We start from the raw sequence: 14,866 nt of genomic DNA, 5'->3' as shown, positions 1-14,866 counted from the left end.
GGTTAGCATATATCAAAAAGAAGTAAGTTGTAAGGATCATATTTACTTCGTTGGGAGAATTCATGTCGTTTTCTCTTAATTTAATTTAACTTATATATCTGCTTTAACTATTAGAGGAAAAAGTATATTTTGGACTTGGAGTTGATAAAGTTGATGCGGTTGGTTCAATTCGAAGTCCCAAGAAATTAGAGAGATCTTATTTTTGCTTCCACTCGTTTATCTAAGTCTTTGGTTACTATAACTTATTGAGGAGTCCGAGAGCCTTGGCCAACATTCAAAAATGGAGTTCGTTTGACAAAATTAAACAAAAAACTTGAAAAAAAAAAAAAAAGGATTTGTATGGAGCATTTTTATCGACGATTATTCTGTAAAAGTCTTGCATCTGTTCAAGTAAATCCAGAATATGTGTCTGACCCAAACTCTAGGTTACTTGACCTAGTTGTAATAAGGTTTTGAATTAGAGATATTCTCGGAGATATTAATAGATATCTGATTAATTGTACGATTATCTTTCCTTATACAACTCTGATTCTATGTCTTGTAATCCTCTATATAAAGAGGTCCCTATTATCAATGAAAGTATGACTCAATTCTCTCCCAAATTTAGTTTTCCTTAAACACGTTATCAGCACGAAGCCCTAACCCTGAAATCCCAAAAACCAAAACCCAAAACCCTAGCCACCGCCGACGCCTCCGTTGCCCGTAGCTCGTGCTAGCCTCGCCACCGCCCGTGCACCCTCGCTGCCCTTGCGTATCAAGGACCCCTCCTCGGCCCCTATACCCTCGTCAGCAGCTCCGCACGCAATCTGTAGCAACCAGGATTGAAGTTCGACTGCACGTAACCAGGCGAAGTTCGACTGTACGTAACCAGGATTGAAGCAGCCTCTGCAATCCCGTAACCAGGATTAAAGTTCGACTGCACGTAACCAGGATTGAAGCATCCTCTACAATCTCGTAACCAAGATTAAAGTTCGACTGCACGTAACCAAGATTGAAGTTCCACTGCACGTAATCAGGATTAAAGTAGCTTCTGCAATCCCGACCAAGGATCGAAAGCTCGTCTGCAATCCTACAACAACCCTAAGAGGTATGTTTTACTAAAAGTTCCCGTTTTTGAGTTTTTTCAATTTCTCTTCTTTTCTCGGGGACTTGCAAACTCCCTTCTTCTACCCCTCTTTCTTCATCATAGGGGCGACCTAATTAAGCCAAATTATGGGGGTTCGTGCTCACTCCAAGCTTGAAGCTTGTTGAGATCTCCAAACTTAGAGTTTGTAGAGAATTTATGATCGACCACTTACGTCGTTGTTTCGATCTAATCCAATACCTCTTGGAATTGAATTTCTTGGAAGCGATTACGCTTAGAAATTCATAATTTCTTGGGAGCGATTACGCTCAGAAATTTTATATGTTTTCGTGGTAGTTTTTTCCGCTCCGAAACTAACCCTTTTTCTTGTTCTCTTTCAGGATGAGTAACCTGAACAAATTGGACTTTGCTCCATTGGGAACAACAGGCTCTGGATATCACAGGTGGGTTCGTGATGTCCGCCAACATCTCAAGGCCGATGGAATCCTGGATACGATTCTCGAGCCTAGCCAGGACGTGCTAACTGTTGAACAAGCTCAAACTTTGGAAGCAAAGAGAGCAGTCTTAGAGGAAAATAAGGCGAAAGCCATCATCCTAATGACTCGTCATATGGATGATTCGCTCCAGTACGAGTGTATGAATGAAGAAGACCCCAGAAGGTTGTGGGTCTCACTCGACGAAAGATTTGATAACGTCTGTGACTCCCTGCTTCCTGACCTAGAAGTGAGATGACATAGCCTCCGCTTCTGTGATTTCAAGTCAGTTCTTGACTACAGCTCGGAAGCACTTCGCATTAAATTCTTAATGGAATTCTGTGGTAAAGAGATCACATATGCGATGTTGATTGAGAAGACTCTCTCTACCTTCCCTGTCTTTGCATTGATAGTTGCTAAGAACTATCGAATTGATGTTACTGCAGGACGGATCACAAGGTTTCATGAGCTTATTGGAGCTATGAATGTTGCTGAAAAGCATGACAACATCCTTGTGAAGAACTATTGTTAGAAAATAATTAGGAAATTGCTATATTATGAAACAGTATATCTATAAGAAATCACTGTAATTCAAATCAAATACGATATAAGAAAACTGAAGTATGAAATCTTAGAAAAACCTTTGACAGATCGAGGCTAGAATTTGATTCTATAGCCTTAAGACAAATCGCCCCTCACTGGTGTTTGAAGGTTTGTAATGGCTAATGCCTCCCAGGATACAACGATCTTTCTTCTTGCGGAGAAAGCACTTTAATCAGCAAGAAACGGCGAACCAATGTAGTGTTTAAACCTTCTCTGTTTTTAACTCTAATATGAAATGCAGAAATTCTTTGAATACTGGATGAATTTTCAAATGCAAAAGTTGGATTCAAAGTGGTGGGATTGGTTCTGTATATATAGGAGTCTGATGCATCTATTTGAAAGGTCATACCTTTCTACACTACAACTTCTACGTTGTGTTTAGTTTGAAAGGTTATAACCTTTGGATAAGATGATCAGTTACTTCTTTCATATATATCAAAATTGGTAATTTGAATTTTCATTCCAATGAATTTAATCTAATTTAAATTAATTAAATTTCCAACAACTATAACTAGAGATCCATGGAAACAGAGCATATTCCGGAGTCCAATTATAGTCGTGCCTCTAAGAGAGGGCGCCAAGAGCGAAACCCTAATCTTAAGGATACTTCTGGACATTCCGGTCCATATAATCGCTCTACTAAGGAAGATAACCACCAAAATAGGCGAACATGGAACCAAAGAGGTCAAAGTGGAAAGAGAGAGGGACGTAACGCCTCTGGCCATGTTGGTGGCGCCACCAACACTAAGAGCCGTCTAAATGATGCTTTCAAAGCGCCTCAATCAATGGAGTCTGAGCAAAGAGATGTATGTTCTTGATGTGGAGTATCTGGTCATTGGGCACACATTTGTAGAGCTCGTGAAGAAATTGTCACCGTCTACAAAGCATATTGTGAAGCAAGAGAAGCTCACTATGTGGAACAAGAAGATCAAGAAGATGATCTAGAGTGAAGGGTTGAAGACTACAAATCTGGCTGGGATCAATAGATCGTCAATTCTGTTTAAGTATTTATTTTTTCAAGAGATGTAATAGGTAATTGCCATATACTTTGTAGTAAATGTCATTGGTTTAGTTTTCTTCACATAGGCTCATCCAAAATGAGTATGATGTATAGGAAAGTTTTGAGATAAGTGGTACTTAAGCGAGCCTTGCTCCACTGACATCTCTCTACTCACCTGGTCATATTTATTTTGGAGTTACAGAAAGAAGTCAAACGACTACCTTTGTTTTGCATTAGGTAGCATTTGGATTAGATTCTCTTAATAGTTAAGAAACAATGATGTACTCCATTGGTTTATGAATAAAATTTCGAGTTCTTTTCATGACTTTATTTTGATTCTGAGCATATTACTTTATGACTACGATGGTTGGGCCATCAGTATTAGTTCAAGGACATGGAATAGCCCAAGTTCCTTTTGCCAAATGGTACCTTGGTTAATGTCGCAAAAACTCTCTACGCTCCTAGGGCCAAACACACTCTATTGAGCTATTCAACCCAATGGATTCCATGCGAAAACGCATGTAGAGAATGGAAATGAGTTCATTTGTAATACCTCTATGTCTTGTAATCCTCTATATAAAGAGGTCCCTATTATCAATGAAAGTACGATTCAATTCTCTCCCAATTTCAGTTTTTCTTAAACAGCATCTTATTTTTTTAATTTTTATTTAATATATATTCTACTTAATTCTTTTTTTAATAAAAGGCTACATCCAAGGTCAGTAAAATTGATGGGGTTGGAATTCTTTGTGTTTGGAGCTTCAAGAAATTAGATAGGTACTGCTTTTGATAAATAACGAGTGATATAGCTTTTCACTGGACAATACAAATCATGTCATATACAACTTCTTCTCAATTTTTGATATCCAACTTGTTCGTTTCAAAAAATTAACTAGAAAATGTAAAATAAAAATTGCAAAGAGCACTTTTTGCCAATGATTTATTCTAAAAGCCCAGCCTCATTATTATTTTTTTATATAATTTATTTGGGTTTATATTTCTGCTTAAACTTTAAATAAAGTGCTGCATTTCAGGGTCAATAAAATTGATGGATTTGGTATTATACAATGGAGGTTTCAAGAAATTAGATAGGTAATTAGGTACTACTTTTGATAATGTGTGATATAGCTTTGGGTTGGACTGCACAAAGTCATGCCAAAAATGGCGTCTACTCAATTTTTGTCGTCCAGTTTGGCTACAACTTAGAGCAACTCTAACAGGTTTCCCATATTTTGATTTTTCTCTATTTTAGGGAAAATTGAGCCTCTTTTTTAGGGATAGTGAGGAAAGAGAAAACCAAAATTCCCTAAATTTACAGGAATATCTAAAATTTTAGGGAAGAATTGTAAAGATTTTAGAGACTGTTGTAAAATAGGAAATCTGTTGGAGTTGGAGAAGTAAAAGAGGTTAAAACTTTAACTTTTGCTTCCCTATATATTATACAGAAATTATAGGAAAGTTGTTGGAGTTGCTCTTATTAAGGAGGCTGAGAGCCTTAACCAACTTTCAAAAATAAAGTTCATTTCACAAAATTAACAAGAGACCTTGGAAAAAAAATTGTAAGTACCATTTTTGCCGATGGTTTATATGTCTAGAGAAGTCATACCCCATTACCCTTTATTTAATTTGTATTTTCACTTAAAATATAAATAAAAGGGTGCACTTCCAGGTCAATGAAATAAATGAGGTTTGGGTTTTTTCTGTTCGCAGTCTCGAATAACTAGAGAGGTCCTGCTTTTGATGAATAATGTTTGTTTGTATTTTATTTTTATTTATTTTTTAAATGGGCAGGTGCGGCTGCCCTCAAGTCTTGATTAATGAAATTGCAGAATACATGGGAGGGATCTAGAGCCTGAACCCCAAATAACAATAAGCATAAAGAGAACATCCTGAAATAATACCAGGACCCTCTACAAAATCTATGTATTCTAACAAGCACTAATTAGCAAAGAGTGCACCAATGGCTACTCCATTTACTTTGACATAGCGGTGACATACCAGAAAAATAACTCTATCACGAAGAACATCATTACAAATATCACAGTTTTCCCACTATGTTGCTGCACGGAAATAAATCCGGCGACACTCAATTTCATCCCAATAAATAATGTTTGTTTTGCATATAAATTTTTTTTTCTAAACCACATAAGTCATGACAAAAACGGCTTCCACTCGATTTCAACATGCAATTTGGTAACTACAGCTTATTAAGGAACCCAAGAGCCTCGATTAGCCTTCAAAATGGAGTTTGTCTCACAAAATTAACATGCAGAGACTAAAAAAAATAAAAAAAAAATTTTAGTCACATTTTTGTTATATAGCTTAATTTTTTGTTAATTTAGTCAAACAAAAATCAAAACTAGAAAATCAAAAAATTATTTATTAGTCAAACAAGAAATAAAAAAAAATGTGAGGAGTACCTTTCTTCTTGGTCTCTGAGGAGTACCTTTCTTGGCAACCAATTTTTTTTTTTTTTTTTTTTGAAGAATATCATGTCGATATATATTAATTCTCAGGCCAGAAATGATCATTACATATCCTCCCTCTACCATCTCTGGGTAGATAAAGAGTTTGTGGAAAACCACAGCGATACATAGATTAGGTCTGATCATTTGACGGTACCCATGCTCACTTATTTAAGCAAGCCTACAGACTATGAAAAGACATAGTAAATAAGCAAGCCTAACGATAAAACTTATAGTGCCCTAAAAACAAAGGAAATAGAGTTCCCTAAATGAAGGGAATTATTGAAAAGACAAACAACAGCCTTAAAGTAAAAGCCCAAGAGGGCAGCTCCAAGATAGAGGGAGCCCAGCTCAAGGCCCAGCAGAAAAGGTGACCACAGCCCAAAACAGTAACACCAACCCACAAGCCGCACGCACAGCGTCGGTGTAGTGCCGCCGACCACCACCATCCAGAACCCAGTCGCCGCTTCCACCCACACGAGACCACCCAGAACTACCAAGCCCCGCAGCCTCCACGATCCGCCCAGACCCTCCATACCCACGCCGAACCACCACAGCAATCCACGCCGAACCACCACAGCAATCCACGCCTCCACAAAATGATCTGCCCAGAAAATCGCCATAGCCACCGCCGCTCCTAGTTCTGGAAATCCCATGACGAAGACGCCGCCGCAGGTCTTGGAAGCACCCACCTGCACTATAAATCAGACTCCGAGTCAGAAATCCGCCCGGACCCTACCTTCACCCATTCCAGCCAAACCTCGAGTCGAACCACTCACTCAGGAAACCACCAAGGCATAGGTCTCCCGTCCGACAGCAAACCTATGACGGTGGTGAGGCCGGAGGCCATCTCCAACGTCTGAGCGCCGCCGGACGAGAACTAGATTGCAACTGGAGGCGGCCTTAGGTTTTTCTCGAGTAGAGAGAAAAACTCTGGTTCATATATTGAGTATGTATGATATACATATTGAACACTTCTTGGCAACCAATTTTGCCACGGAAGTCATGTGTTATTATTTTTAATTTATTTTATATTTCACTTAAAATTTGTTCATACATTGTAATCGGCTAATATGTCTAGTTGCCAAATGATAGAGTTGTACGTTCATCGATCTTTGTTTATTTTTACTGTCTGATTTCTACTAATGTTCCTTGTTTCATTAGGCTAGCTATCTTGGCCCAAAGTCATAGTCTGCCTTTATATATTATTGCTCTGTAACTGAAAAAATGTCAAACACAATCTTCATTTCATCACAACAAAGGCATTAAAACTCGTCCATATATACTTAAAAGAAACTCATTCCACTCACTTTAAGGGACCCAAGCCAAGGTTATGTGTATGGTCGATCTTCATTGTTGTTGCACTCAAGAATTCACAAACTATATCATGGCATGGATACGAGAAAAGGCATGCCTTCCAATTATTGTCAACTATTTTGACAAGGTTCTCCATTGCACTTGTGAAAGTGGTAGTAGTACTTCTCATTCTCAATGACTAAGTGGTGACAATAATTCTTTGTCAAGCCAGATGTGCAGAAGCACCTTCTCTTTTGGACCAGAAAAGGCCAAACTTGGCCTTCACTACATTCTTAAATATTAGAACGACTTTGATTCTTTGCCCTAGTGCTGCTTTACAAGTATGAAGGATAAACCTCAGCCATCAAATACAAATCCTTGCTGGTAAGTTGACTTCCACAAGCCATAAATTAATAAGAGTATCTAATCCCATTGCAACTGAGCTTTCAAGATTATTTACATATTGTTTGTTGAGGCTTGTAGTAGTAAGGTCTAATGACTCTAATCTAATAATTGTTATGATTATAATTGTGTTTGAAGTGGCGTAAGCCTCAACTAGCTAGTTCTAGTTTTATATTTGCATAAAAAAAAATTATTTTTGTTCTGTTGTAGACGCACAAGAAAATCTCAACTAACCCGAATAATTAAAACTGAAGTAATCAATACTATTATTGCTATTCCAATTCCTTTCTTCCCCTCTGCTGATGAGATTATCTAGGGTCCTAATCCTAATGATAAATTCTCACTGAAATCAGCTTCTCAATTACTAAATCAGAATCAAGCTGCTCACTCAAAATCCAAAATTCTTCTCAAGATGTGGAAACTTCATATACCTACCAAAATCAAAGTTTTTGCCTTGCAACTAATCAGAAATCGTTTACCTACGAGGGATAATATTTTCACCAGCAACTTCATTAACAGAAATTGTCCTCTTTGTGATTCAAATCTAGAAAATGCGGATCACTTGTTATTCCATTGTCCAATTACTAAACCAATCTGGTCCCTTTTACTCCCCCACCTCCGTCCTGAAAATTGGCAATGATCCTTTTTGAATTGGCTAGACTTTGTTTCAAAACTTACCCTAAAGGATTGTAATATGTTTGCCATGAGGCCACATTTGGTTCCCGGAAAGTAAGCAGCAGGAAATGAAACTTGTTTCTTTCTTGCATTTGGGATACAAAAGAAAAGGAAATATTTTCCGACGGAAGGGAAAATAAGGGGGAAAGTGGTTCATTCCAAACACCAGAGGAATCACTTTCCCCTCTTCTTTCCTTGCATTTATTACTTACAACACATTATTTTATTTAATCAATTACAAACTTTTTAACAACTTTCATGATAACTTTCCTAATGTTACCAAACATCGGAATGGAAAGTTATTGAGAAAATTCATTTCCCTTTCCATGAGAAAGACAAAAGAATTACTTTCATTTCCGTAAACCAAACAAGGCTTGAGTTTACACACGGCCTACTACATTTGGCGTGCTAGAAATGATCTTATTTTCAGTAATCAAGATTTTAACTCAACCAAGATTTTCTTTGCTATAACTAACTCCTATCTTCTTTTGAACTCAAACACCTCGCTTAAACGTCCTGATCAAAGTTTAGTCAAACGGATTCCCCTTGAAAGGGGTTGTTTTAAATTAAATTTTGGCGGTTCCGTTTTTCCTTCTCTGTCTGCAGCTGGTGATCCTGTTCTAGCAGCATGTAATCGTTTCACTTCTACTAATATCCTTCTTGCTGAAGGATTAGCCTTAAGAGCCGGTCTTCATGCGGCAGTTATCCATGGCTTCTCTCCCCTCCAAGTTGAAGGAGATTCTAAACTTCTGATTGATCCCATCAATGGTAAAGCAAATCTCCCTTGGCGACTTAAGTTCTTAATCCATGACATCCATCACCTGCTTAAATTTCTACTGGCGACGAAAGTCAAGCATGTCAAACGTGAAGCTAACTTTTTGGTAGATGCTTTGGCAAAAACTGGCCATACAACTACGGCTCAAGCTTGATCTAATTCCTTACCATTTTCTGCTTCTCAAGCCTTCATGTTCGATTCTCTAAACTTGGGTTGTTGTCGAGGGTTTGTTTTGTAATTTTATTCTCTTCTTCAAAAAAAAAAAAACTAACCCAAATAATTATGAAAAAAAAAAGATATTCAATGAAATACTTCAAACAATTATCTTACAAGAAAGTAGTTTGAAAAAGCAATTTTTCCTCAATTTGAGATCAATTATGAAACCTGGTTTGATAAGGGTGAGACAATTTTAGATGAGAATCTTTTTTGTGCTTTTTCAAAGCTTCAAAATAAAAAATTCAAGGCAAAACAGTGTCAAACCAGTTCAAGGTATCCTGCATGTAATTGAACACCTACCATGCGTCTCAATTTTTAGTTGTTTGGACTTTGGTTAATCTTCAACCATATTCATGGTTTGGTAATTTTTTTTTACATTTTTATTCTTTATAAAGGGATTTTGGTCTCATGTCCTCCCTCTTTTGATGTTGATCTCTGTTTCATTTAATAAAGTTTTCTTTTTGAAAAAAAAAAATGATGACAAGAGATATAACGACATCCTTCGAGCAAGTTGCAGGAGGTAAGAAGGTGTTATCACTTATCACCAAAGGTGGGCAGTGCAGAGACTGAAACTTCAAAGAAGACAGGTATAGGTCTATAGGAGAGACATGTGTTATAAGTAGTTTTAAGAGATGTCTAAATAATGTTGGATAGTACTTGGCTGACCAGGTTTTGGGTGCTCCTCTAAGTATCCTACACGTGTCTCTCTTTCTTTTCCATCCTTTTTCTACTTTTATCTGTTCACCTAATTAACAAGCCTTAATATAAGATTCAAAAGCATAGTTCTAGCCTTCATCATGCCATATTTCACCTAACGACATCCTGTCTAAACGGTTTTTCAGGGCGGAATCACTGCTGCTCTAGGCTTATTGAATAGTCAATCTCAGCTTGAAACTAGTAAACAGAAAAAATTGCAGTATTTAGAAACTTAAACAAATATTTTCAGACTGCATATTGGGCTTCATATAGAACTTATTTATTTAACATGATACAGAAATTCAGAGCCTCATTCTCAGGTAAACAGCTAAGAAGCTGTTTAGCTATCCATGAGAATGATTACAGTTACTTACTTGTAATGAAAGCACACTTCACACTATGAAAGGAAGGAAGAACGAGCAAACTGCTACTTATGGCTTTCTTTGTTTGAGAGAATATAATTCTGTCTCAATTTTCGAATGCCTTACAAATGAAACGAAAGCTCCTTATATAGAGAGCGGAACTCAAACTAGAATTCAAAACTAAAAAATGTACAGGATAACTCCGTGACCTTCTGCTTTTCTGAGTGCTCCTGATGATGGAGGTCGGACAGGGAAAAGCAAAAGCATCTGGGTGAAATGTTTTTCACCTTCTTCTTTTCTGAAAAGCAAAAGAATCTTTTGAAAAGGCAACAGTTGCTTTTTGTTTTTGGTGCCTTTTTCTTTCACCAGCTGCTACATGTTGTCATCAGTCTCTGAGTGGTGGCCAAAGACAAACGAGTGATTGTCTGTTTGGGCCATTCTAACTGTTGTAGCATTGTCTTCTACGTCCGTGTCGACATACATCTTGTAGTGGTTGTCGTTTTCAAGTTTGTCCATCCACTGCATGCATGCCATTGTTGAGTCTATCTCTTTTCGGGTGAGAGATAGGAATAGGTCACTGCTGACGACGTCAGGATGATCGTAAGCAGTGATAATAATCTTCTCTCCTGCTGCCAGGAAGGTATTACTGAGATCTTCAGAGATGATCTTCTTTATGTATTCCAAGGTCATGGCCTTCATCCATGGGATGCTAGAGTTTGGTTGGCCATTATACCCAACACAGGCAGGTTGCAGATATTGTCTTGGAATAATTCTCACATAGTGATATGGAGCAATATATTCAACCTCACCATTTGCTTGCCGGATCCATTCTGGAGGGGTGGATCTAAACTTCAGACGAAGCTCACAGTCTGTTTTTCTAACATTCTTGACTGTATTGACGATGATGGGCGGCAAACCTTTTAGATCATCATTAGTTTTGGTCCACAGATTATGGACAAAACCATTTTCAACAAGCCAAAGCTTGTGTTCTTGTGGATGTTCACTCTGAACATTTACCAGGTACCTTCCAACATATGGTCCCGCGATGATGAAGAGGGTTGGAGGAACTAGGTCTTCTGAATTATGCCTTCCTATTAGATTGTGGAATTTATGCCAGTCTGCTTCAGTGAGTGCCATGATAGGGACCCTAGCACTTTCTGGGCTTTCCAGGAAGTTAATTTTTTCTTTCTTGACAGCACTCTGCTGTAGCTCTTCGAACTGTGGTCTAGCGTTCTCGTATAGTTCTTCAGCTAATGCAAATAGGGCTGGAAACATTAGACCACTGCTTCTTTCCTGAAAGGCAAATAAAAGATTATCCAGAATTGCCTTCTGGTGGTAAGCTAATCTCCTGCCAGTTCTGAACACAGGAGTGTCGAAAGTTCGAAGTTCATAATTGAAAACATTTAGTACTCCAGTTGGAGTAGGTTTGCTTTTTGGCAAAGCAACAGCCGTCAACGGTCTTGATAAGCCTTTACCGTCTGCCGTTTGAGACGGGCTAGCCAATCCTTTACCCTGGGATTGATCAGTTGTGGCTGGCCTTTTTGGACCTAGCAAGAATCTTTTGAGGATTTTTTCTTTGGGATCCTCATTGTCTTCTTGTTCTTTCCCAGCTCTTCTGCTTCTGGGATTGCGACCTTCGTCGTCATCATCTCTTCTGTTGAACATGGCTAATTCTCTTGTTAAGGCGTCTGGAAGATAGTTCTTGTTTCCTGCAATTAGTTCAACAACATAATCATATTGGTTAAGAAATAATTGCCAGTTAGCTAATCTTCCTCTATCAGCAGCTTTATCAAGTTTGAAGTTTTTGAAATTCTTTACTCTGGCACAATCGGTGCGAACAGTAAAGGGTTTTCCAAGAAAAGCTGGAGAATTTAAAATCGTTTTCTTTACAGCCAAAATTTCTTTTTCCCCTGTGGGATAATTCAGTTCTGCAGGGCTGAACTTGCCACTACAAAATTTACAGATTTTTTCAATGTTAGTTCCAGGCGTTTTTGCCAGAACAACACCGGACCAGTAATTATCACTCGCATCTGTTTGGAGGATAATTTCATCATTCTCTTCAGGTTGTTGAAGAGGAGGGAGGTTTTTGCAGAGATTTTTTATCTGCTTCACCGTTTTTTCATCATCTTCTGTGAAGTTCCATTTTCTTTTGGAACTTGTCTTTGGAGATAACATTGCTGTTAACCCTGAGATTTTGGGGATGAAATCTCTCCCATAATTTATGACACCAAGGAATCTCTCTAGACTCTTAGCATCAGGAATTCTATCTGGGAATTTCCAGATCTTCTCAAGGATATGAGGTTGGAGTTTTATCAGTCCATTTTTGATATTTATACCTAGGAAATCAACTTCATCAAGGATAAAGAAGATTTTCTTTTCACCTAGGATAATTCCATGCTGAACTATCAGCTTTACAACCTCATGGAGGTGTTTCATATGTTCTTCTCTGTTTTTGGAGAAAACCAGAATGTCATCTATGTAGACGACGCAAAACTCCGCAACGTGCTTGAAGATATTATCCATTTTTCTCTGGAATATTGAGGGAGCTTGCTTTAAACCAAAAGGCATTACTAACCATTCGTAATGTCCTTGTGGTGTTCCAAATGCAGTGAGAGGTACACTCTCAGGATGCATTTTGACTTGCCAAAATCCTGACTTTGCATCAAATTTTGAAAAGACTTTAGCTCCTCTGAGCTGGTTGATCAAAACTCTTACTTGAGCAATTTGATAGCCGTCTTTGACAGTCTTTTTATTGACATATCGATAGTCAATAACCATTCTAGCTTTTCCTCGAAGGGTTTCTGCATGATTTCTCACGTAGAATGCTGGAGCATGATGAGAGCTAGTGGAAGGTTGAATTAATCTCTTATTCAGGAGATCTTCAATATTTTTCTGAATTCTTTTTGGTCTTCCTCTTTGTACTGAGGAATGGCTTTGACATGACAGATAGCATTCATGTAATGCAATCTTAATTCACAGACCACTGGGTCTTTTTCCCAAAACTTCTGAGGATCTTCATCGATGTTCTGCTCGAGTAGTTTCTTGATTTTCTCAAGAGTGGGAATTTTCTGAGACTCAAGCTTATTCTGAAAGTGCTTGAGGTTATGCTCATGGATGAAACTAGCTTCTTCTTCTTCACTAGTTTCTGCTTCTTCTTCTTCTTCAGAAGAGTCTTCAACAAGTAATTCTTCTTGTTGTTCGATTTGGAGTATGGGTTCAAATTTGGGTTTGTAGGGGGTAAGATCACCACTATTCTGTTGCGATCGCTGATATTGGGTAGTAAAGTTTGGTCCGACCACACTTTTGGCTTGAGTGAGCCTATCTGCCCAGAACACCCGTTCTCCTTTTCTGAAGCCGATTGCTTCTTCATCCTGAATAAATCGCTGTTGGAGAATGAAATCATTACCCAACAAGAAATCTGCGCCTTGGCCTTCAGATTGCCAGACGTTATGGATGGTAAATGTTCCTCCACCAATGGTGATATGAACATTTTTTGCTACTTTATTCATGGTGAGATGGCTTCCATCAAAAGTAACACCAGTAGCTGTTTTCTTTTCTTCTTTCCAGAGTTTTTCTGGAATTGCAAATCTTTTTGCAACTGTAAATCCTGATCCATTATCTACAAAGGCATGTAGATGATATTTTTTGTGATCAGGGAATTTTAGTCCAATCTCTATGTAGTTGCTGTATCTACTCGTAGAGACGACTTTCGATTGCTGAAGCTCATTTTCTTGAGCTTGTTTCTTTGGAATGAATGGTTTGCATTCTTCTGGAACATTTTCATGAGTGAGATTTTTATCAAAACTAGAAGGTTTTGTATCATCCCAGCCTGGTAGATCCCATGTTTCAGTAGTATTTTCAAGAGCTGTCTCTTGTTTTTCCAAGAGATGAACAACTGTTTCTGGTGGTTGCACCAGTTCAGCAGTTTCTGGTATTTCAACTAGTTCAATATCTTCATCGATTTTTTCTTCATCGATTATTTTTTCTTCTTCTATTTTTGAGGAAGAAGGTTCTATGATTTCTTGGAACAAAGTTTCTACTTCTTTCTCTTTTTTCTCAGAGAAATATTCTTCATATTCTTGTTCAACCAACTGGCTGACAAGACCGTTCTTGGTTTTTCTTCTTGCTTCAGCTATGAAGCATTCTTTGTGATAAGTCTTTTTTGACTCTTCACAAAACATAGGGAGACCATTCTTTTCATGACATAAACAGTAGTCACAAACGAATGTACCAGGGTTCACCTGATAAGAAGACATTAAGGATTCTGTCTTGCTTTCTTCCCAGTTTTTGATTTTCAAAATATTCATTTGTCTGGATTCGAAGTACTCTACTTCAGAATCCGTCTCAGACTCAGATGAATCTTCTTCTTCAGACCAGGCAGAGTAAACTGACCTGTCGTCTTCTTCATCATCAGAATAGGCTATTTCGTAGCCTTTCATGTTGGCAGTTTCTACTATATTCTCATATTCTTCAAAGAGAGCTTTAGTAGATCTTTTACCCTTTTCTGGGCATTCATTGGCATAGTGCCCTTCAGCTTTACATAACCAACATCTGCAAGCTTTCTTGCTTGGTTGTTTCTGTTGATGAGTATTCTTCTTTTTCTTGAAGAACTTCTTTTTTGGATCTCTTTCTTGTTGTTTCTTGTAATTGGAACTTTTCTTGAATTTCCAATCTTTTCTTTGATTACTCCTTTTGAATTTTTTAGAGTAATATTTTCCTTTCTTCTTTCTGTAGAACTTGGATTCATGACATCCCCAGTTGGTTGGCATATCCAGTATTCCGTAACAGAAATTTTCAACTCCTTTGAGTTGTTTCTTAG

Source organism: Rosa rugosa, chromosome 7, assembly GCF_958449725.1.
Source record: "Rosa rugosa chromosome 7, drRosRugo1.1, whole genome shotgun sequence".
NCBI classification, from domain to species: domain Eukaryota; kingdom Viridiplantae; phylum Streptophyta; class Magnoliopsida; order Rosales; family Rosaceae; genus Rosa; species Rosa rugosa.
Note: the sequence above shows the minus strand (reverse complement) of the source record.